General features: G+C 36.0%; 1 protein-coding gene and 1 long non-coding RNA gene across 3 annotated transcripts in view; both read right to left on the bottom strand.

Moving 5' to 3' along the window:
• igsf21a (immunoglobin superfamily, member 21a) overlaps positions 1-22204 on the bottom strand; it is a 509658-nt gene that overhangs the window by 57356 nt on the left and 430098 nt on the right. The gene's annotated exons all lie outside the window — the stretch shown is intronic.
• LOC111195368 (uncharacterized) lies at positions 7480-9168 on the bottom strand. The gene is made up of 2 exons (XR_002651600.2): positions 8655-9168; positions 7480-7786 (listed from the first exon to the last, which is right to left on the bottom strand). It is a non-coding gene; the product is annotated as an uncharacterized LOC111195368 (long non-coding RNA).

The following is a 22204-nucleotide window of genomic DNA, read 5'->3' as shown; positions in this document are numbered from 1 at the left end:
CTACAATGACCCTGATATTTTACCAGGACAGAGTGGACAGCTTAAGCTGTACCTCAGCTTAATATTGTGAACAATATGAGAAGTATGAAGTGAAATTAATATTACTAATTGCTGAACATGCAGCAGCAAGTCTCTTCAGTGCCTTTTAAAATAAAATAAAACATTGTGAAAGTTGTGATTTCACTCATGATAAAGATTACTTTTTAAAAGGGACAAGGTTATCCCATGATGAGTGGGTATGCAGGGATTTCTTGAACATGTAAAAGTAATGTTTACAGTATTTTCATTATGTTCTTCACTCTCACATAAAGAGATTTCACCAGATCCATTCTTGCCAGTTTTAGTCCCTTTCATCTGTTTAACACATTAGTGTTAACTTGTGCTAAATGGCAAAACACAAACAAGCTAGTTCATGCTTAACTGCAAATAAAATAAAAAAACTCATCTTCCTCATCTGCTGGCTAGCTCCGGACAGTAGATTAAGATCCCTCCCTCAGACGAGGTCTGCTTCCTATACTGCTGTGTACTGTCTGAGGTTCTTAATCAGCAGGATGTTTCTTCAACTGATCTAAGGGGTGGGGGTTGATGGGTGAGGGTTGGTGCCATAATGGTTTTATGCAGGTTTTTTTTTATTGTGATGTCACAATAAGGGTTTAAAAATTCTCAAACTTCTCTCAAAATTCTTAGACAATATCTACTCTGCTGATTCATTTTTTACTGTATAAATGTGGCCTCACACTGCAAAACTAAAGGAAAAATAACTTTTTCCTAGTCAATCTGTCTGTAGGTTTAGGGGCATATGGACATTCTAAATTCATTTTGCAAAAGATCAAAAGGTCATTACACAATACATCACATCTCCCCGGCACTGCGCCTCTTTCTTCAAAGAGCCGGATCGTTTGCAATCAACCAATCACTAATATGCATAAGAATATGCATATAAAAGGGCTTATGAATAAACATTTTGACTGTATTTTGACTTTTTATTGCTTTACCAACTATACAATAACTTTTCCTTGTTTATTCTTTGAACCAATCACAGCAGTGCAGGCTAGAACCCAGCTGTTCACTGCATGTTGCCATGATGGTGTCACTGACTGTAGACCTCTCCATGGAAATTCTCGAAAAACGTACATATAGCTTGGGTTAAATTTGTTAAACAGATAACTTTAGCACATCTGGTGCACAATACTGAAAACTTCTGCATAAATCAATGAGCACCAAGCTAACAAAAACTACAGCAACATGAAGCTTCAGGTCCTCTGGGGAGCCTCCACCATAAATAAATAAATAAACTTATAAATAATTTATAAAAATCCAAAGATGAGAGTGAGAATAAGTGTTTCACATTATAAAGCTGGAACCATACAGCAGGTCACTTACGCTCGTTCTCTATGGGTTATCTAGACATGCAGGAGCTGTTCCCAAACCATCTGTTTAGTAGAGCAGAACACCCTGCTGTAGGGCTGTCATGATTAATCCATTTCTTTACTACACAATTACTGAAAGGTAAAAACTAGCATAAAAAATAATAGATAAAAAAACAAAATTTTGGAAAAAATTACAAAAATTACAAAAAGTCGAAATGAAAAACATTTCTAAAGCCACGAAAGAGTTTGTCAAATTAACAATAAGAAATTGAGCTGTAAGTGCCTCCAGCGCATCTGGCAATACAGTAAGTTTACTCTTATTTTTGATAAACTAAATGTAACCTTTACACCTAACCTTTCCCACTATCCTATACTCAATGAGCCACAGGATAACCTGGGTCAATTTTTGAGGGCCAGACCAACATACTGATCTCTATTTGGTACAATCAGGCAATGACTAAACACTGATATCATTATTTAACCCTTTCACACCTTAATTATGTTCCAGTGATAAAAACTTTAAGAATGCTATTTTCTGTCTGCAATGCACATAAAAATGAGACTCTAATGTCCTAATATAAACTAAACAAAAATATTTCATTGTTTTTTTTTATGTCCATTGCACTGGAAGCCTGTGATTTTTTTTTTTTATTTGATGCAGACCTATTTATTTCAAAAAACATCCAAACAATAGCTCTTACTTTGCCTCAATGGCTCTAGTAATGTTTTTTTCAGTGCATTGGGTGGGACTAAGCAACTGTTTTTAAATTAAATTTAAAAAAGCCAACTTACTGTTCTTCTTAATCTTCTTATTCTTCTTACTCTATTTGCAAAAGTTAATCACTATCTTTTTCCACAGCTTTTGACGTAGAAACACACACTTTTGCAGAATCGTCGGCCCAATTAGGTTGCTTGTGCTTTTTGGAGCGATACAGTGCACGTTTTTCGCAGAGTGGACATTTTTATGCTTGGACATTTCTCCATAGGAATCCATTCAATTGTGAGCATAAACTTTTGTTAAGAATTTTATACGGCTCTACAATTCAGTTTTTAGCTAGAACCATTAAAATTGGTTTGCTCATATAACTTTTTTACAAAGTTTCAAATGGTATGCTGCTTCAACCAATCCGATTTACGTAAAATTATCATACAAATTTTCCCCATAGGAATAAATGGGTGGCCTAACATTCTATCCCACACACCAGCTCAGTCTGCACACGGAACCCCTTCTGTCTGTCGCTCCTCAGTGCTGTATCTGTATGGAGGAGCTGCTGGATAAAACAGCTATTGGGTAAAGGCTTTGAGCACCCCACACACACCGCACAACAGTGGCAACCACCACATATCACATTGCAACCATCTTAGCAACTGCCTAGAAACACCTTAGTAACCACTTTCAACAGCTCAGCCCAACCTTAACAAGCACATGGAATTCTGCAGCAACAACTTAACAACCACTTGGTAAACGATAGCAACAGCACAGCACCCACTTAGCAGCAACCAGGGATCCCATAGCAACCATGTATCCAAAGGTTACTGAACACTGCTCTATCAGTAATGGCATTCCACTATTTCAACAAAAGTTTTAGGAATTTAGCCTTTAAATAAAATTTTGGACAGTCCTCTACTAGCCAAAGTAATGACATTCCACCATTTAGCCAAAAGTTTTTAGGCTTTAGCGTTTAACCAAAATTGTTTGGACACTGCTCTATTAGCCAAAGTTTAGCCAAAAGTTTTTGGACACTGCTATATCATACAAAACTATTAACATTGCACTGTTGTAGACAAAACATTTTGGACTTTAGCATTTAGCCAAAAGTCCAAACAATAGCAACCAATCTTCACACTCTTCAGACAGAAAAAGCTTACCAACTATTTTAACTTTTCAACATTACAAGTGCTATTTTCCAAACTAACTTAAAAATTGCTCATGAATGTTCCCTTTGTAGTTGTATTATTAACTTTTTATTGGCTGATTCATTGTCTATTCGAAGGACCAATATGTCTCATTTTGAAAAATGTAATGTAATGTAATGGTCACAACGTCTGAAAGGGCTAATCAACATTCATATTCTTACTATTCACATTTAATACAGTGATAAGTATATAGCCATTGTCTAATTACCTCATTTGCTGTTTTCAATCCTTTTTTTTTTTGTTCAGTAAGAGAAATCTAGTCTGTTTTGAGCTTAAACCAGTGCAGTAAAGTCCAGTCCAGTTTCTGAGGTGGATAAGTAAAGAGCTGGTTATAGAAGACAAAGGATTGGATGTGGTCTGTGGGTCATATGATGCCCAGCTCAGGGGTATAGCTTGTATATAAAGCATATAGTTATTCTCTTATCAGTCAGGATAGTTGGAAACAACTGGCCCTTCGGATGGTAAGATCACAACACAACATTTAAAAAGTTGCTTTACACATTCTGAAATACTAAACCCAAAGCTCTGAAAAATAGCCATGCCCCACTCTATTAGAACTGTCTGGTGCATTTTCACTCCCAGATATGTAGTGGAAGTTGTTAGGGTGGTGAAGGGTTACATTTTTAAAGCTGAAATCTCGCAATTGCTTAACATTTTTTTTAAACATTTGAATTGAAACATAACTAATAAATAAACAATAAATATTTGATTGTGCAAGATATATTGGAAATATATATCTGTAAATTCTATTTTAAAAAAGAAATTTGAAATTGCTTATCTGAGTGATTTAGTTCAAGAAATTTACTGAGTTTCTTGTATCATTTTATCAGATTCCACATGTAACAATTATTATTATTATTAAGAATCTTTATGTAAATATCTAAAATCCCTGCCTTCAAGCTAATTATAGAATAAATATTATTAAACATACGTACTCAAAAGTTTGGACACTCTGGTCACACATTGTCATTTGATTTTGTTTTTAAATCCAAACTAAGTGGCACTACTTTCTAAATGAATCATAAAAGTGTGCGCTAAAAAAAAAGATTTTTGTTATAAGATATTTGTTGTTTGTCACGCTGCACAGTTAATCTATTTAAGATTTATCTAGAAATTATTTATGATAATTAAGTCAATAGACTTGAAAATCTTCACTATGTGCTTGTTTGATATGAAATAGTGAACTTCAGGGTATGTTTTGATTATTACATCAAATGTTATCATTATCCCATCATCTTTTTACATAACTTCACCATTTTAACAGATGGTTTGATTTTTGAACTGAGAATCTGTTTGCATAGGTAGTGGAATTCATTCTTCCCTACGCGTGTTCAATACTGCCGATGCTACTGGAAGAAACAACCTCACAGCAAGATACATCCACCCCCATGCTTCACAGACGGCATGATGTTCTTTTCATTAATGCAGCTCTTTTTTCTACAAGTGTTCTTTTCTAAGAGTGGCCAGATCAGTTCTATTTTGACTTCATCTTGATGATGTGTAGTATACTTCATGTTATGTTCTGTGGCAAGCTCATACTACTGGAATGATGCACTACCTTCTTGAATCAGCTAAATGTTCAGACAGGTTCTTGGCGGTCATGTAGAGGTTTAGATTTACCTGTCAATAGGTCTCTTTGAGTTTTCTCGGTCTTCCAGCTCTACTCTTGACCTCTTCTAAACAGGCATTTCTTAATAACAGTCAGCACGGTAAAAAGCTCAAGCTGAAAATAGCCTTCTGCTGCCTTGTGGGCATCGACTGCTTTCGTTTTCAGATCTTCTGACAGCTGCTAGGAGGAGTCGGTTAGTGAGTGTTTGTACGAGGTTTGAAGATTCAGAGAATGTTTTAGCTTTTCCAATATTTCAGATTCTGAAAATAAATAGGAATGCGCTCTAAGGTGAACAATTTCACATTTTATGTATAATAGAGTTGAGATAGAGGAGAGGTCTACTAAGTGAGGGTGAAATTCCAACTTCTGTACCACAAACTACACAGACAAAGCCTGTAAATTTAGCTCAATTTAAGTACCCATGTTGATAGAGCAGTACATTTACACTGCTGATAGAGAACGCTCTGTAATTGCAAACAGATTCAGCTGAACATCAGTACAGTGCTGTCTATTGATCAGGTCCCCGTTCCAAACACATCATCTTAAATGGTTGGAAGAGTGTTCAGTGTGATGCCTGAGTTACCATTCAATGTCAACCTACAGTATAAAAAAAAACATATATTAATAACCAATATGCCACCATGCAATATTCCTAACTAAACTAAGCCTTGTTATTTGTGTAATCAACCTTTAATCAATTAATAATTTGATTCACATCTTTAATTCAATAAACACATACACTATATTACTAAAAGTATCCGCTCACCTGCATTGTGTTTTGTGATTTAAGGCTTGAATGGATTTAAGCTGCTCTGCCATGTAAACCTATTCCATGAGTCTCTCTACACTCTACTGTTGTTGATCTAATCTGAAGCTACATGAAGTTTGGAGGTGTGTAGTGATGTAGTGACTGAGTTATAATACTGAGTTATAATATCACTAAGTCTGCATGACTTAGTGTTGATTTTATACACGTGGCTATGAAAATGACTGGAACCTGAGTTCAGTGATTTGGATGGATAAGTAAATACTTTTGTCAATATAGTGTTTTATAATGTCACCACGTCTTTAAAACACTGCTTGGCTTGAAAATTACTTATTCCTAAATGGCACAGAAAAAAATTGTACAAGGCTTTATTAAGGCAAAACTACTGCTAAGCACTACTGTCATATTGTTCCAGCAGTAACCAGAATAAACTTTACAATCCAGAATGATGCAGCCAGGGTCTTTAATATAACTAGAAAATTAATATTTGCATTGCATTGGCTTCCAATTAAATTCCATTTTGATTAAATAATTCCACACTGCAAAAACAGGTTTTAGCAGGTTAAATCCTCCTAAATCTAGTTTAAATATCAAATATCTACTTAAAGTGTCGTTCCATTGGCAGACAATTTTCTAAATAAAATTATGGTAACACTTTATTTTAAGGTACACAAATTAGGCACTTATTAATGTCTTTTTATTTGCTTAATAAAGCCTTAATTAGACATTTATAAATGATTTATTCACTACTTATTAGTCTTTATTCTGTGTAAGGGTTATTGGTGCTTAATTAGTGGTCTGTTATGTGGAAATGATTAATAATGGCTGTGTTAGTTCTTATAGTGCACTATAAACAGTTATGTTAGCACCCAGTTAAGCAGGTTATTAAGCATTAACTATTAGCCAAATCCTACATGTTATTAGTATATAATTGGTCGCAATTTGATCTATGTGAGTTTGGTAAGGTTATAGCTGTGCTGGAGTTTATTGAGTTAATCAGGGTTTAATAAGTCACTAATAGAGCAAGAAGTGTACCATATTCTAAAGTGAGGTTCTGTTCATCACTAATTACACCCTAAAAAGAACTGACTAAATATTTTATCAATCTATCCCCCTCACGATGTACTTAATAAGGGTTTAATAAGTCACTAATAGAGCAAGAAGTGTACCATATTCTAAAGTGAGGTTTTGTTCATCACTAATTAGACACTAAAAAGAACTGAATAAATATTTTATCAATCAATCCCCCTCACGATGTACTTAATAAGGGTTTAATAAGTCACTAATAGACCAAGAAGTGTACCATATTCTAAAGTAAGGTTCTGTTCATCCCCAATTACACACTAAAAAGCGCAAAATAAACATTTAATAAGTCAATCTCCATCACAATTTAGCTAACAAGTGCTTAATAAGTCACTTATACACCCAGAAGTGTACCATATTCTAAAGTGAGGTTCTGTTCATCACTAATTAGACACAACTGTGTGTTTGACTTCCCATTTACATAAGTTGAATGTCAAAAATGCAGTTGTCCTAATGAAATAACAGAAAACACATTTTAGCACATTTATTCTCTTTTGAATTCAAGCAGTTTTATTTTCTATTGGTTTAAGACTCTCAACTGTTAAATTTAAAATGTAGATTGACTGACTGACTGGTCGAATGTGCAGATACCAATATAGCTAAAATAATACCTGTAACAGCAATGGCAACATATGAACATGACTTATCAATTATTATGTACCACTTATTCTCACATATTTTGCAATGTACTATATATTGTACTTTATATTTTGAACAATACACTTCACTATGCATTCAAGAATATATTTTAATATATTACTATCAATAATACACATACCATCTATTACCACACATATCACAATTTATTTTATTATATATTTAACAATACACTTCACTATAAATTCAAGAATATATACTACGATATACTACTATATGTATAATACAAAAACAGATAAAGGTATGCTTAAAGTTCAGAAAAACATCAACATTAAAGAGTTCCATCAGTAGCACTCGTGCCGTCCCACTGGCTGTAGCTTGTGCTTTTGCAGTCTTCCAACAATGGGCTAAGACAGTGATGGTGCCTTCCTTCCCCAGTTTCACCTTATAACAAAGGAAGAAAATGATAAATAAACAAACAATGACCACCAGCAACACAATGCTACTTAGTTACAAGTGGGTCCAAATACTCTTAGATTAAAAACAAGTTTCAGTATTCGGAACCCACCCCTAACAAGCCTAATTTAAAGGTGAACTGTGATAGTTTAATAATGTACAGCTAAATCCTTAATACAAAATAAATTAGCATAGCTATTTCATGGGATAAAGTGAGATAGCTAGATTAGCTAATTAAAACATATCTCAAAGCTAATTTAGCTAGCTAACTAGTTAACTTAAAGCTAAGTTAGCTAGTTATAACTTATAAATTAAAGCTAGGTTAGCTAGTAATAAATCCAAAATTAAAGATAGACTAGATAGTGAAATTAAAGCTAGTTTAGCTAGTTAAATTAAAGTTAGGTTAGATAGTTAAATTAAAGCTTGGTTAGCTAGTTAAATTAAAGTTAGGTTAGCTAGTTAAATTAAAGCTTGGTTAGCTAGTTTAATTAAAGCTTGCTTAGCTAGTTAAATTAAAGCTAGGTTAGCTAGTTAAATTAAAGTTAGTTTAGCTAGTTAAAACAAAGCTAAGCTAGCTAGTTAACTTAAAGCTAGGTTAGCTGGTAGCTAGGTTGGCTGGTTAAACTAAAGATAAAGTAGCTAGTTAACTTAAAGCTAGGTTATCTAGTTAAACTAAAGCTAAGGTAGCTAACGTTAGTTATAACTCATAACTTAAATTGTGTAGACTAAGCAGTTTAGCAAGAAGGTACACCTCACTATAATTTTTAAACTGCTTAAAAAAAACTTAGCCTTATTATCAGCATGGCGATTCTTTAAACTGTGTTATGATGAGCTACTGTTTAAATTAAGGACTCACCTTGCCAGATAACTTTAGAAGGACTGCGGGGAGGTTTCTGTTGGGTCAGAGTCAGTTATCCAGCTGGTTGACACAGTGCTCACTGCATTGGTCCCTCCGTCCAAGCAACGAGCGCAAACCATAACCTGTATATTTCATTCGATTCATTCAATCTGAGAGACAATTTTAGCGTCTTTTCTCCGAACATCATCCAAAGCATAGTCCCGCCCTATCGCTGTAACTGCTGATACTTGTTTGTCTAAATCTTCTGCTCTTGCAGTCCAATCACAGAACGCTTTTCCCCAGAGTTGCCAGGTTCGCGGTTATCCTGCCAAATTTGGCTTGTCTGAAAACCACAGGTACAATCTTCAAACTGAAAATGTAACAATTATGATTTAAGGAGAGGGAGGGTATTTTCAGCAGGTTACAACTGAGACACAGCACATTTACAGGAACTGTTGTATGTGGTGATTCACTCACACTGACCATAGCTAATGCTTTTTTTTCTTGCAATTATTTAAAATGATTTTAAAAATGTAATACGTTATTAGCAATATAATAAAAATCAAATATAATATAATATAATATAATATAATATAATATAATATAATAATATTTGTGTGCCCTTATACACAAAATTAATGATAAAATCACAAAGTAAAATTAATAGACTGTATAAGTGTAATACACCTAAATATAAGATTTTGGGCTAGGTCTGTGTAATGTATGTAGCATTTGGGCAAAAAAAAAATGTAATAACTTATCAATCTTTGTTACATTAAAATGTTTAATATGCAAACAATATGACCGCTTTATTTAAGTAATTGTAGATGATGTAAATGTAAATGTATTTTGTTTATTGGGTCTGTAACTGTGGACCTTTACTGGCACATTCAGGATGTATTTTAAACCATGGTACGCTTTTGTCTCTTTTGTGAAATGCTTAACTAAGAAAGACACTAATAAATACAAAAAAAGCATTTGGTCTAAAAAAATATTGCAGTTTAGAGATTTTGTCTTTATTGTGGTATGTTTTTATATTTACCAATATATAGACATAAATGGTCCATGCATTAATTGTCATATATTAAACAATATATGTCCTTTTTTCCATATATGAAAACTTATTATTTAATATATTGCACTATATTTTCCAATATATTGCCATTTATTATGTTTCGTAAGGGATATTAGTTACATAGCACCAGAAAGTAAACAAATATACCAAATAATTCCTAAATATACTAAATTGTTCCAAATATAACAAATTATCCCAAATATTCTAAATTATTCCTAAATATATAGAATTATTAAGATATATCAAATTATTCCCAAGAATACAAGCCGTTTATTCTGAACTAATTAAGAACTAATACATGGCTTTGTTAAGCAAATAATAAGACATTAATAAGCACCTAATTTGTGTTCCGTAAAATAAAGTGTTACCAAAATTATATATATAGAATACAAGCAAGATGATTCATATATATACATGCACCAACTGAGTATCTGTGAGACCTCATCTCCTATTATGAACAAAGCTTCAATTCTGGAATAACCTTCCCACAAATGTTCGGGACTCACAGTCTAGACCTAAAACTTACTTGTTTAGTTTAGTTTTTAAATAAATGTTTGTTTGTTTCTCCTTAAAAAGGGTTTTTGTAGTAAACTGAGATGCTGGTACTGTCCTCCCTCACAATGCACACAATCAGTCAGGTTTGTGGACGGTGGAGTGGGTGGATGCCAGTGTTTTTGGGTTCCCTTATGTCTATGTTACCCTCTGGCTCTTTCCCTTTAGTTAGGCCGTTATAGTTAAATTTACCAGAGATGTTAGCTGTTTGAAATTCTTTGTTTTCCATAAATCCAATCACACTAATCCAAACAGTAATTTAATCTACAGTATTTACTGTAAATTTATTTAAGTAAAGACTGCCCATCTGCTCTGTGCACCGGCCTGACACTAATGAAAGTTCAAGGCTTTCGTTACCTGCCATAGACCAGCTGCCCACCATCCAGCTTATGCCAGGAGATCCAGGAGTCAATAGACAGAGGGTAGTTGTGGTAAACTGAGATGCTGATTGTCCAGCCAGCTGCATGTGATCACTCAGGTATGCTGATGGTGGAGTGGGTGTATGTCAGTGTTTTGTATGTGCCTTTTTGTCTATGTTACCTTCTGGCTACCACCTTACATCCAGCTGCTTTCACCTGCCTTGGACTAGCTGCCAACCATCCGCTACCAATTATATTAAAGTTTACATAGACAAGAAGTATTCATTTTAAAAACTACTGCTATTCATATTATTAGTACTGTATTATTCAGACTATAAGGCACACCAGAACTAATGCTGGGTTACTAGAACACTCAGGGTTCCTCAGCGCTTATTGTTACAACATTATTCTTACCACCGCTATTACGATTATATCAGTATCAAGTCTTATGTGATGTACAGTGATTTTTAACCAGTACTTTATAACTAGTAGTCTGACAGGAGTCAGAAGTCTTGGTTCCTGGTGTAAGAACCAACCAAGGAGATTTGGATGCAAACGCAGGCAGGCTTTATTAATCCAAAACGCAAGGCAAAAAAATTGTAATCCAAAAGTACAGGCAGTAGTTCAAAAGCAGGAATAAATCACTAGGCAAAATCGTAGTCAAAAAAACAGGCAAGGATCAAAAAAACAGATATAACAAACACAGACGTAAACGCTCGATAAGACACTAGAGTGGCAATATCTCGCAACTAGACTCAGTAAATGTCCCAGTATAAATAGTCTCAGTAATAAGCTGATGTCCCACAGGTGTGAGGGAGGGGCGGAGTCAGCTTATTAGTACTCCGGCGAGGCTGATCCTAAAGGTGCAGGTGTGACACCTGGCAAGTTTTCTTCCTTTACCTCTAAGAGTTTTTCTTGTGACTTTCATACTGGGTTGCTCAATTGCGGTCTTATATTTTAATGATTTTTTGTATTGTATTGGTTCTTATTCTTATTAGTCTTATTACTAGATGTTTGTAAAGCTGATTTGTGACGTCAGTTGCAAAATAAAAGTTGCTGTAAACATACATTTGATTGAATTTAATTTAATCATAGTCCTACAGCAGTGTCCAGTTACGCAGCACTGTTTGTGAAATTCGGCAGCATATGGGCTGAGGAATTGCTCAGCGCAGCGTGTGCCATTTTAACTATCGCTGCTCCATTATCACCGCCCAACAACTCAGCCTCTCGCTGAGCTAAACGCTAAACCAACTCCAGAGCTCCAGCCCAGCTCCAGCAATGACAGCCATCATAGTCAGACGCTGGGCACAGCGGGCATCGCCGCAGAAAAGTAACACCAGCCACTTATGGCATATGGACCGAAACGAGTTGTGAATACGGAGGATCCTTTTAAACTGACGTTAAGCCTGGGCTCTCGTCTCCGGGAGGAATCGGCGAGAACAGCGGCAACAATAAATAAATAGGAGCATTTTTATTTTTTATTTTTATATCTTTTTCATATCTTTTTTTATATCTGTTTCAGTGCATTTCTCTCTGAGCCGGCTGGATTTCACATCTTGCACCGAACGTTCTCAGCCAGCGTGTGGAGCTGTAGATCCTTCACTCCCAATGCTGCAGAGTCTAAACACAGCCATGGCCGTGCTGGTGCTGCAAACAATCCACAGAACGCCTATTCATAGTGATGCAAATCACACAGATTACTATCACTCGAGCAGCTTCCCTCCCTCTATCTTTCTAGATGCCACAGACGCGTACAGGAACCAACAGTTACCGACTCAAACATATAAATATATATTGCTTTCAAGGTTGCAGCACAAAAGTGTAGATGTTTTCACAGTGCTGTCTATTCTGAGCTCATTTTTACCTCCTCCCATTTATTACACCTCGTCCTCTTTGCAAGAAATCAAGCCGACGTCATACCTGTCAAGTTTTAGATTTAAAAATAAGGGATATTTTCCTCTGTACGCTTAAAGCCGTCCCACCAGCCCAACGAAGGTTCAGTATCCCTTACATTTTAAGACAGGTTTACAAAAAATCTAAAATAACCACATGTGAACCACTTACACACTACAATTAGATTATCAGAATCTGAACATGTTGTGGACATTCCTACATATGTCATTCTTTTAATACAGCCAAATAAAAAAATCCTTTTCTTTTTTTAAAAATTTCAAAAACTTTTTTGTAATAAATGCACTCTTTTATATGATATATTTTTTATTTATTTAATGGATTTAAAATTGAACAAATGTTGCACAAATTTTGCAAAATGACTGTTGGTGACCTAAACATAGTATCATGAGCTTTTACTAAAAGGACATGGACCAGATATGTTCCATCAGTAAAAATTAGTCCTAAGGGGCCAACACAATAATTTTTAATTAATACTTCTTTCTTTTGATCACTCCACCCCTGATCAGTTCAGTTAATTTCGGTCCTCTCCACATTTCTAGTTAAACTGAGTCACAAGCTGTAATTTTTTTATTTTAAAAGGTTTAATCTGTGTGTTTTATCTCAGAGACGAGTATTCTTATTATCAGAAAAATCTCATCACAGTTTACATGATTAGCCTACCCTTACCTTTCTTTAAGAAAAATCGCTGAATATCCATATATGTTTTAACATCAGCTGCTCCGACTAGCTGCCTGAACTCATAGCGACGGGGGGCTTCCCCACACTGACCCTCCTTTGCAAGCTGATTGGCTGTTTCTCCTAAAAGGCGGGACTTTCTCATTGAACCGGCTCCACGATTGGTTAAGAGAAACAGAGCGGTCAGTGCCCTGTCTCCTTAATAATATATATTTTTTTATTTTAATATAATACGGGAAATTTACGGGAAAATACTAATACGGGAGGACGGCGGGAAAGAGGAGTAAAATACGGTAGTTTCCCGGCCAAAACGGGAGACTTGACAGGTATGGCCGACGTTGAGATAGCAAAGGCTCCTTTTTTGTGTGTGTGTGCGTGTGTGTATGTGTGTATTTAAACACGTACTCTGAATAATGGCTTTTTTGGATACACATGTGAAGCACAAAATAATCCCTTTACATGGGGTGTAGAAAGATTATTTCTGTTTTCACATGCCCCAGTGTGCTTCATACATAAAGAACAATTACAAAATAATAAACAGAAAAACAAACAACAAATAATGTTAAACTAAACTATAATAGCAGTTATTGTACAACAGCCAAATCCTGCATTGAAATACTGTTAAAAACCAATATAAAAAAGTGCTTTAACCAACTATTTGGATAAGGTGCAACCAAAAATCTGAATACATCTAAATGACTTTAATTACAAACATGACATTTCAGCCTAAGCTTTAAGGCCTTTGCTAAATTTACCATACATTAAGCAGCACTCCACTAAAAGCTCGTCCAAATTAAGAGCAGGTGTGGTCCAATAATTGGGATGAGCGAAGAAGGGATGAAAAAAAACATATGAATGACATGCTCTGTGATTAATTCATCTAAATTAATCACATTCGACATTTTATTTTGCTAAGAAAGTATTTTAAACTGAACAATTTAAATGATTTTTAGTTGAGGAGTGAATGAATAAATTAATGAATTAATGAATGAAGAACTGGAATAGAGTTAAAATTCCACATCTCTTTATTTCAGATGTTTGCCATACCAGACCAAAAAACAAAATCGGGCTACATACGATAATTAGCCTCATTTCAATTCTACTGATCACAGACCATAGAAATAATCGTCAAATTCCCAGTTTTACAACTTTGTTTTATTTGCCACGAGGGAACCCATTTACCTCACTTCTTATGGTATAGATACACATGCTCTTAACTACACATTTGTGTACACATGATGGCTGCCTGGCGTATCCTTTGTCTCTATGGAGTGTTGGTTGGGTACATGTTTCAGAATTTAATATGATGCGAATAAGGTGCATTATACACAGAACCGCTAGGGTTTCAGTGCAGCACTCAGCAGCATCAAAGTGACGGACAGTGTTGAGGAGAAACTGTATGATGTATTTCATTTCAACAGCTGGTGAGAGATCAGCATTGTTTTGAACGTTGATGTGGAAACACGTTGCTGCCCTCTAGTGGAAACCTCCACCAACATGTCGAGCACAGAGGCAAGAATTTAAGCAACACAGCCGGTCATCTACTCGAACGTATGGCCAAACAGCAAGTGTATTTTCTAGCCTTAACCTGCCTGTGCACATTCTCAGGACAGAGTGTATGCTGTGGTCTAAAGCCAAGATATTTCATGTTTTATCTGCTCATTTAACACTTTATAATGTTGCCATTTCTTCAAACAACACTTACACAGTTTGGTGCTGGGAATACTTAGATATAAAGTGGTTATTGCATGTGGTATTTTGTCTCATTCTCCCTGCAAACACATCTTAAAGTATAGAACAGTACTGGAGTAAACTTTGTTTTTGTTTAACATCAGACAAATATAACCTTAAAAAAAAACACTTTTTAAACAATACATTTATTTATTAAAGAAAACATTTTTATTAAAAAATATGAACACCAATCTAGCCCTGTGTGAAAAAGTGTTTGCCCCTAAATCTAATAACTTGGTTGTGCCAACCTTAGCAGCAACAACTGAAATCAAGCTTTACTGATTACTGGCAAGTCTTTACAGGATTCTTTTAATTCAGCCACACTGGAGGATTTTCTCCAGCATGAACCTCCTGTTTAAGATCATCCACACCATCTCAATCAGACTTTGACTAGGACACTCCAAAACCTGAGAAGGTTCAGCAGTGTTCAATGTTGTCTTTATTTGGGAATAATAGCATTTAACTGGAGTCCCAAAGCCTATAAGTAATGACTTTTCTTGATTTCTTAAATCTACAGATCTGGTAGTAATCAGGGATCAGCAGTAATGTGGCTAGTAGTGAACTTTAACTCAGCATTTCAACAAGTGTGATTAATCCCTGTTTTTTTTTTTTTTTTTTACAAAGGGCTAGATTAATTTGGATAGTTTTTTCCCCTTTTTAATAAATAAAATCATCATTTAAAAAGTTTTTTTAATATATTTACTCAGGTTATATATGTCTGGTATTAAAGGTTGTTTGAAAATCTGAAAAATGTAAGTATGACAAAAATAGCATAATCAAAAGAAATCTGTAAAGGGGCAAATACTTTCTTATGCCACTGTATGCTTTTATACCAAATCATAATTATAATCACCTGTGTAAATCACAACACTATTTATGTTTTATGTTTTTGACTCATTACTAGCCCTAAATTGACTGCATCACAGCTTTGTTAAGAATGTGTAGCAGGTCTGAAATGCAGGAATGGATGTATATTAATAAATCAAATGAAGTTGAAACATAAAATACAAATATTGCTTGGGTTCATACTGTCTCACTGTTCCCATTTTTTAAGTAAACATAATCAATTAGCGCAACGTCAACACAGCTTCATATTAACTTTTAATGTTAATGTGCAACATTAACATTAATTGACAGATTTAATGTGTTTCGAGAATAACCGCTGCATTGCTTTTCCTGTTGCAGCCAGGCACAGTGAGACAAGTGTAATGAGCCTTCTTAGATCTTCTCAGCTATTATTGTAGAGGTTGAGCTGTCACCCCATGTGCCATTCACTCTATAGCAGTACTGAAGCGCTCACGCAGCAGCGACCTGCCCAAGGCTGATGTCTTAGTTAAGAGAGTGATTGCAACTAGGCAGCAGGGCCTACACATCAACCTGACTGAGACTGGAACAAATGCAAATATATACAGTACTAGTCAAACGTTTGAACATGGTTACATATACTCAAGGTTTTTCTTCATTTAATTTTAATTTTAAACATATTTAAGGACCAATATGTACTATATTTTGTGTACTAACTCACTAAATGATCAGGATATGTGACCAGATATTAAGCACTGGCATATCTTAACAGCATTGGCATGGAGCAGATATCTGTGTTGTAGTCTCTGATTCCACCCACTCCCCAGTTATTTCCACATACCGGACTGCCAGATTTGGAACACAATAGAAAGCAGAGTGAGAGTAAGAATACCAGAGATGGAGTTAAATGTGAGTGACTGATGGCAACAGTTTTGATAGATGGAGAAAACTCAGATCCCAGAAGGACTACAAGACTGATTCCGAGCTGGCTATTTTTCTCCTGAAGTTAGGCACTAAGCTTCAGATATGGTTAACTAACCTTAACGTTAACGTATTGCAACTAACCTTAACGTATTGAACTAGGCAGCAGAGCCTACACATCAACCTGACACTGAGAGACTGGAAAAAATGCAAACATATACAATAATAGTCACATGTTTACTTATACTTAATGTTTTTCCACATTTTAGACTAATATTAAACGTGTGAAAGAGCCAATATGTTCTATATTGTGTACAGTAGCTCATTAAATGATCAGGATATGTGACCAGATATTAAGTACTGGCATCTCTTGACAGCAGAGCTTCAGCCAGTAGGTTCTTCTCTGAATTGTCTATTACAGAGCAGAGATTTGTTTGTGTTATTGACTCTGATCCTGCCCACTTCCAATTCTCTAGTCCTATTTTCACACATGTAACGAGACCTCACTGATCCGCAGTCCAGTTTCATACTTTACCATGAACCCGCAGCAGCTTCAGCCTCAGTGAACAAATATTTAGCTGCTGCTTTGAATGAACAGTTGTTTGTTTGGAGATATTGTTTTGTAGAAATGCAGGATAGCGAGACAGTTACTAGTAATGTGAGTAAAGCCATGTGCTAAGGGCTAAAAGTACCGTATTTTTCGGACTATAAGGCGCACCGTATTATAAGACGCACTATCAAAGAACGCCTATTTTCTGCTATTTTTCCATACATAGGGCGCATCGCATTATAAGGCGCGTTAAGTGACACTAGAAAGGGTGCCTATATCAAAGTGAACAGGGGTGGCGCCATGTTTCCCTTCCCCCACCGGGGGTGGTCGCTTGCCAGTGGAGCGTCTCAGTATACAAATCTAGCTATTTCAAAGTCAAACGAGTGCTGGATATTAATCTACACAGATTCCTCTCCTGAAAACTGTTTATTTGGGTGAGTAACGTGCTTCAGTTTATTTACAGTAAGCTTAGATTTACAGATGTCCACTAAGGCTTGCTGCACCAGCGTTAGCATAGCTATCCGCTAGCACGCTAGCTAGTCACCTAAACTAGTAAAGTTAACCCAAACTTAAACGACAGCGTTACACTGAGTAATCCTGCGTGTTCTGGTAAGACAGTGAGATATTAGCTAGCGATTCGTCCCCCGTAGCTTGTTTTAACACGGTAAACAAGCAGATTACAGGCTGATAAAACTCACCTCTGAGAGAGTTAGCGCTTAGCATCTAGCTAATGCTAGCCAGGCAAAGCAGCACAGACTTACAGGCCGATAACTCACCTCTGAACGGTGAACGCTTAGCGATTAGCATCTAACTCTAATAATACTGCTCCAGCAGTATTAAAAGTGCTAAATTTAGAAAATACTGATCTCTGAACAGTGAAAAAGCTAGCTAGCTAAGCGGTTAGCATCTAGCTAATGCTATTGCTGCTCCAGCCTCGGAGCGGCACGGCTCTGCACAGAGTGTGTGTTTACTGCTCCTTACACCTGACGGGTAAAATTTAGATAATACTGATCTCTGAACAGTGAATAAGCTAGCTAATGCTATTTGCTGCTCCAGCCTCGGAGCTGCACGGCTCTGGACTCTGTGTAGCACTGAAACTCTGTATAACGCTGCACGGAGTGTGTGTTTACTGCTCCTTACAACCTGACGAGTAAAATTTAGATAATACTGATCTCAGTGAATAAGCTAGCTAGCTTAGCGGTTAGCATCTAGCTAATGCTATTGCTGCTCAGCCTCGGAGCTGCACGGCTCTGGACTCTGTATAGCACTGAAACTCTCTATAACGCTGCACGGAGTGTGTGTTTACTGCTCCTTACAACCTGACGAGTAAAATCCATACAAAAGGCGCACCGTATTATAAGACGCACTGTCAATTTTTGTGAAAATTAAAAGTTTTTAAGTGCGCCTTATAGTCCGAAAAATACGGTACTCTGTATTAGACAGTTTAACTAGCGCTTGCCAAGTATTTTTCACGTGAATGTGTTTATCCTAATGAAGCTCCATTTCCAACCAGTAACTGAGTAACCTGTTGAAATTGGCTTTTGTTTTGGATAAAATGTTGTTTGTTTGGAGATATTTTAGTCTGGAAATACTGAAAAGTAGCAAAGTAAACCAGTGCTCTGAAGAGATACAGATGGTATATAATAACCTAATTAAGCACTTATAGAGACATCACATGAAGGAAGCACTTGTTCATGCAGGTATTATAGTGAAGTAGCTCATGAAGGACATTACTGTCTTAGTGGAAAATGTTGGATTTCACAGCCAGTTGGAATTATTTTGAGCCCAGGGGTAATCTGTTATAAATAAATAGCTTTGGAATGCATTTAGATCCAGTGTATTTGTACTTTTGCTCATATAATAAGATGTATTGTGTGGTATAATTCAGTCTTGTGATCAGGGTTGCCAGGTCCAACAAAAATATTCAGTCAAAATCTGCCCTTTAGAAGATTAAACTAGCCCAAAATATATGTCTCACACAGCAAAACAAGTTTGAGTTTTATAAGGGATTTATTATCAGTATTGCTATTTACGGATTACGGACTGGATTTTTAAACAAGCCCAATTTGGTGGGAAAACTGCAAACCTGGAAACTCTGCGTGTGATTCAACCTTCAGCACAACACCTACAATAACAGTGAAAAAAACAACAACAAAAAAAAAATTAGCTTTTTTATCGGACTTTGTATCAGTATCATTTTATTAATATCAGATGGTAACAATTTGGATCAGCCCATCTATAGACTACAGTACATGACCAAAACCTTGATGGCTATGTCCCCTCTTTTGAGTGGTACTGTGGTGGCCCTGGTGGTATTTTGAAAGTATACCTAGCTGAAAAACTCCACACGACTTTCCATTAGGCCTTTACTGAAGCCTTTGTTTTTTATCAGAGCCCCCACCAGAACAATGAATGGCACATACAAAGCGATGTAGGGCCACAAACAAATGAAACGACACAATAGCAACGGAAAGCAGCATGTTTTGTGCGTGAATGGCCACTAATGAAAGCACCTGCATGTTGCGTGTTGCCAGCTGCCCAATTTTTCAAGCAGCTAGCTCATTTAGCCGTGCTAGCTCATTTAACCGCGCAACAATAGGCTCTGCTTATTTAGACCGCCATTCCCCTGCCCCTCCACCCCTTCCTCCCACCTTCCTACCCAACAGGAGCAGCACCGTCATTTCTATGGTGACGGCATAGGAGCCAGAGTTTTGAGAGCCCACGCTTCCTTAATCACAGCCGTTATTAGCCTTCATTATCTGACTTCCTCTTAATCAGTGCCAGCTTGTGCCGGGGACGACTTCAATGGCCCGACATGAGATCGACCGCTGGCTTTTCACAAGTACTTTCAGGGGACAGGAAGTGAAGGCTGCACGGTCAGTGCAGTGTACAGGTTTCTCTCAGTGCCGAGTGCAGCTAGATGTTGCTTAATTTGTAGAAGGGCTATAGTACATTTGTGTTGCGATGAATTCTGGAGCATTGTTTCTGATGAAGACACTAAAAAGTGGGTAAAGAAAAGCCCAAAAGAAGCTTTTACACAGATCTGAAAGCAGTTATTGGGCCCTATCGTACACCCCGCCTTGCGCAATAGCAATGGACTTTTGGAGTATATAAACGCTGATGGGTGATCTGGAAATTACGTGTGTTCAGGTAAATTTCTGCCGTGTTTCTATCTTGGCTGCGGAAAAAAGCATTGCGCGACTGATCCAGTGAAACCACGTCTAAAATCAGCAGTCAGCCGCGCAGCCAGAGCTGAATCATGATCACCACTAAAAATCACTTTTATTATTATTTTTTTATATCTGAAAAATAAAGCTGTTGTCACCCTGGCATCTGGTGCTGCCCGTCAATTATATAAAACTTAAAACATTTAAAATACACAGAAATGAAAATTTATTAAAATATTAAATATATTAATTCACTAACTAAAATCTCGTCCAGCGCTCTAAAATACCACAGGCACGCGTAGCGAAGCTTGGCAGCATGCGGCATTGCGTGCGGAATTACCTTAAAAAAACGTTTTAATAAATAAGGTCGGATCAAGTGTAGTAAAATTCATGTTATTAAACTTACTATAGCCACATATTTACTGATGTTTAATCAAAAGAAATCAGGCAAAATGCGCTGCGCTCCCCCCCACCCCTCTCTCTCTCCCTCTTTCTCACAGTGCAGAGCTGAATTCAGCACGAGGCTATAAATAATATAATACTCAGTTTAGTTAAAGAAAGATGATGGAGGACCTGTAAAGTTAATCAAATATTGTCAAATATAAAAAAATAGGTTGAGGTTTTGGTTAGCTGTTTCAATGATTTAAAACTGAAACTTTAATTATTAAAAAAGCCTGTGATTTTTTTAAATGAGTTTTTTAAATGAGTTTATATTTTATATTATATATTGTCTTATTTATTTAATTTATTTGCATTATTTTATTGATAAAATTAGTTTATATATATATATATATATATATATATATATATATATATATATATATATATATACGTATATTATAATATGTGCGAAAGTATATTTATATATACTTTCACTACTATTATTTTTTTCTTCATAAGATATATATTCTTTACTTTTTAGGTGTCAATTTTTATGATCTTTTTAAAATGTCGTATTTTTCCTTTTTTACGTATATATTTTATTCGTCTATAGTAAATGTCAGTTTTTATAAAAAAAAAAAAATATATATATATATATATATATATATATATATATTTGTAATCCCTTTTAAACTGTAAATGCTCAGCAGCATTGTAAATGAGGGTCCCTAGCCAGTGTAAATTATGGTTGATTGCTTAATTAATATTCAGTGTTGCAAACCCAGTTTTACATAAACAATGAACAGAATAAAGAATAAAATAAACTTTACTCTTCCCTTAAATGAGCTGCTGGTTTATCTTCACAGCATGATGGCACAGTTTCCTACGCACTCTTAAAATAGAAATGAACAGAAGTCAGAGCGCACTCTTAAAGGGAATGACTACTGATACACTGATTGGTCTATTTTAAGTTATGCTTAAAACACATCCTTGAATAATTAAGAGAACACGCCCTTTGTGCCGTTGGAGCTGCGCAAGGCGTATTTTTCGTGTTCTCACAATACCAAAGACAAAGGACACGCCCCTAAATCCAGTGGCGCAAAGCGCAATTAACTAGTGCGCCATAGATCGTTAAAATAGGGCCCATAGAGTGTTGAAAGTAACAAAGCTTTCTTAAAGTGGTGGGGGCTCAGTAGTTAGAGCACCAGGCTATAGATGACACAGTTGTGGGTTTAGCAAGCTACCACTGTTGGGCCCTTGAGCAAGGCTGCCCACCAATAGGGACACTTGTGCTAACTATACCACTGTGTGTGTATGTGTGTTGGCGTGTGACCATTAGCGTGAATTAGTGTGAATGTTTAGTGCATGGATGGGTTCATCTGTGTTCAGAACAAATAGTAAATATAGTAAATATATATAGTACTATATATACTATATAT

Source organism: Astyanax mexicanus, chromosome 24 (genome assembly GCF_023375975.1).
Source record: "Astyanax mexicanus isolate ESR-SI-001 chromosome 24, AstMex3_surface, whole genome shotgun sequence".
Taxonomy (NCBI): domain Eukaryota; kingdom Metazoa; phylum Chordata; class Actinopteri; order Characiformes; family Acestrorhamphidae; genus Astyanax; species Astyanax mexicanus.
This window is presented reverse-complemented; position numbering and strand designations above follow the sequence as displayed.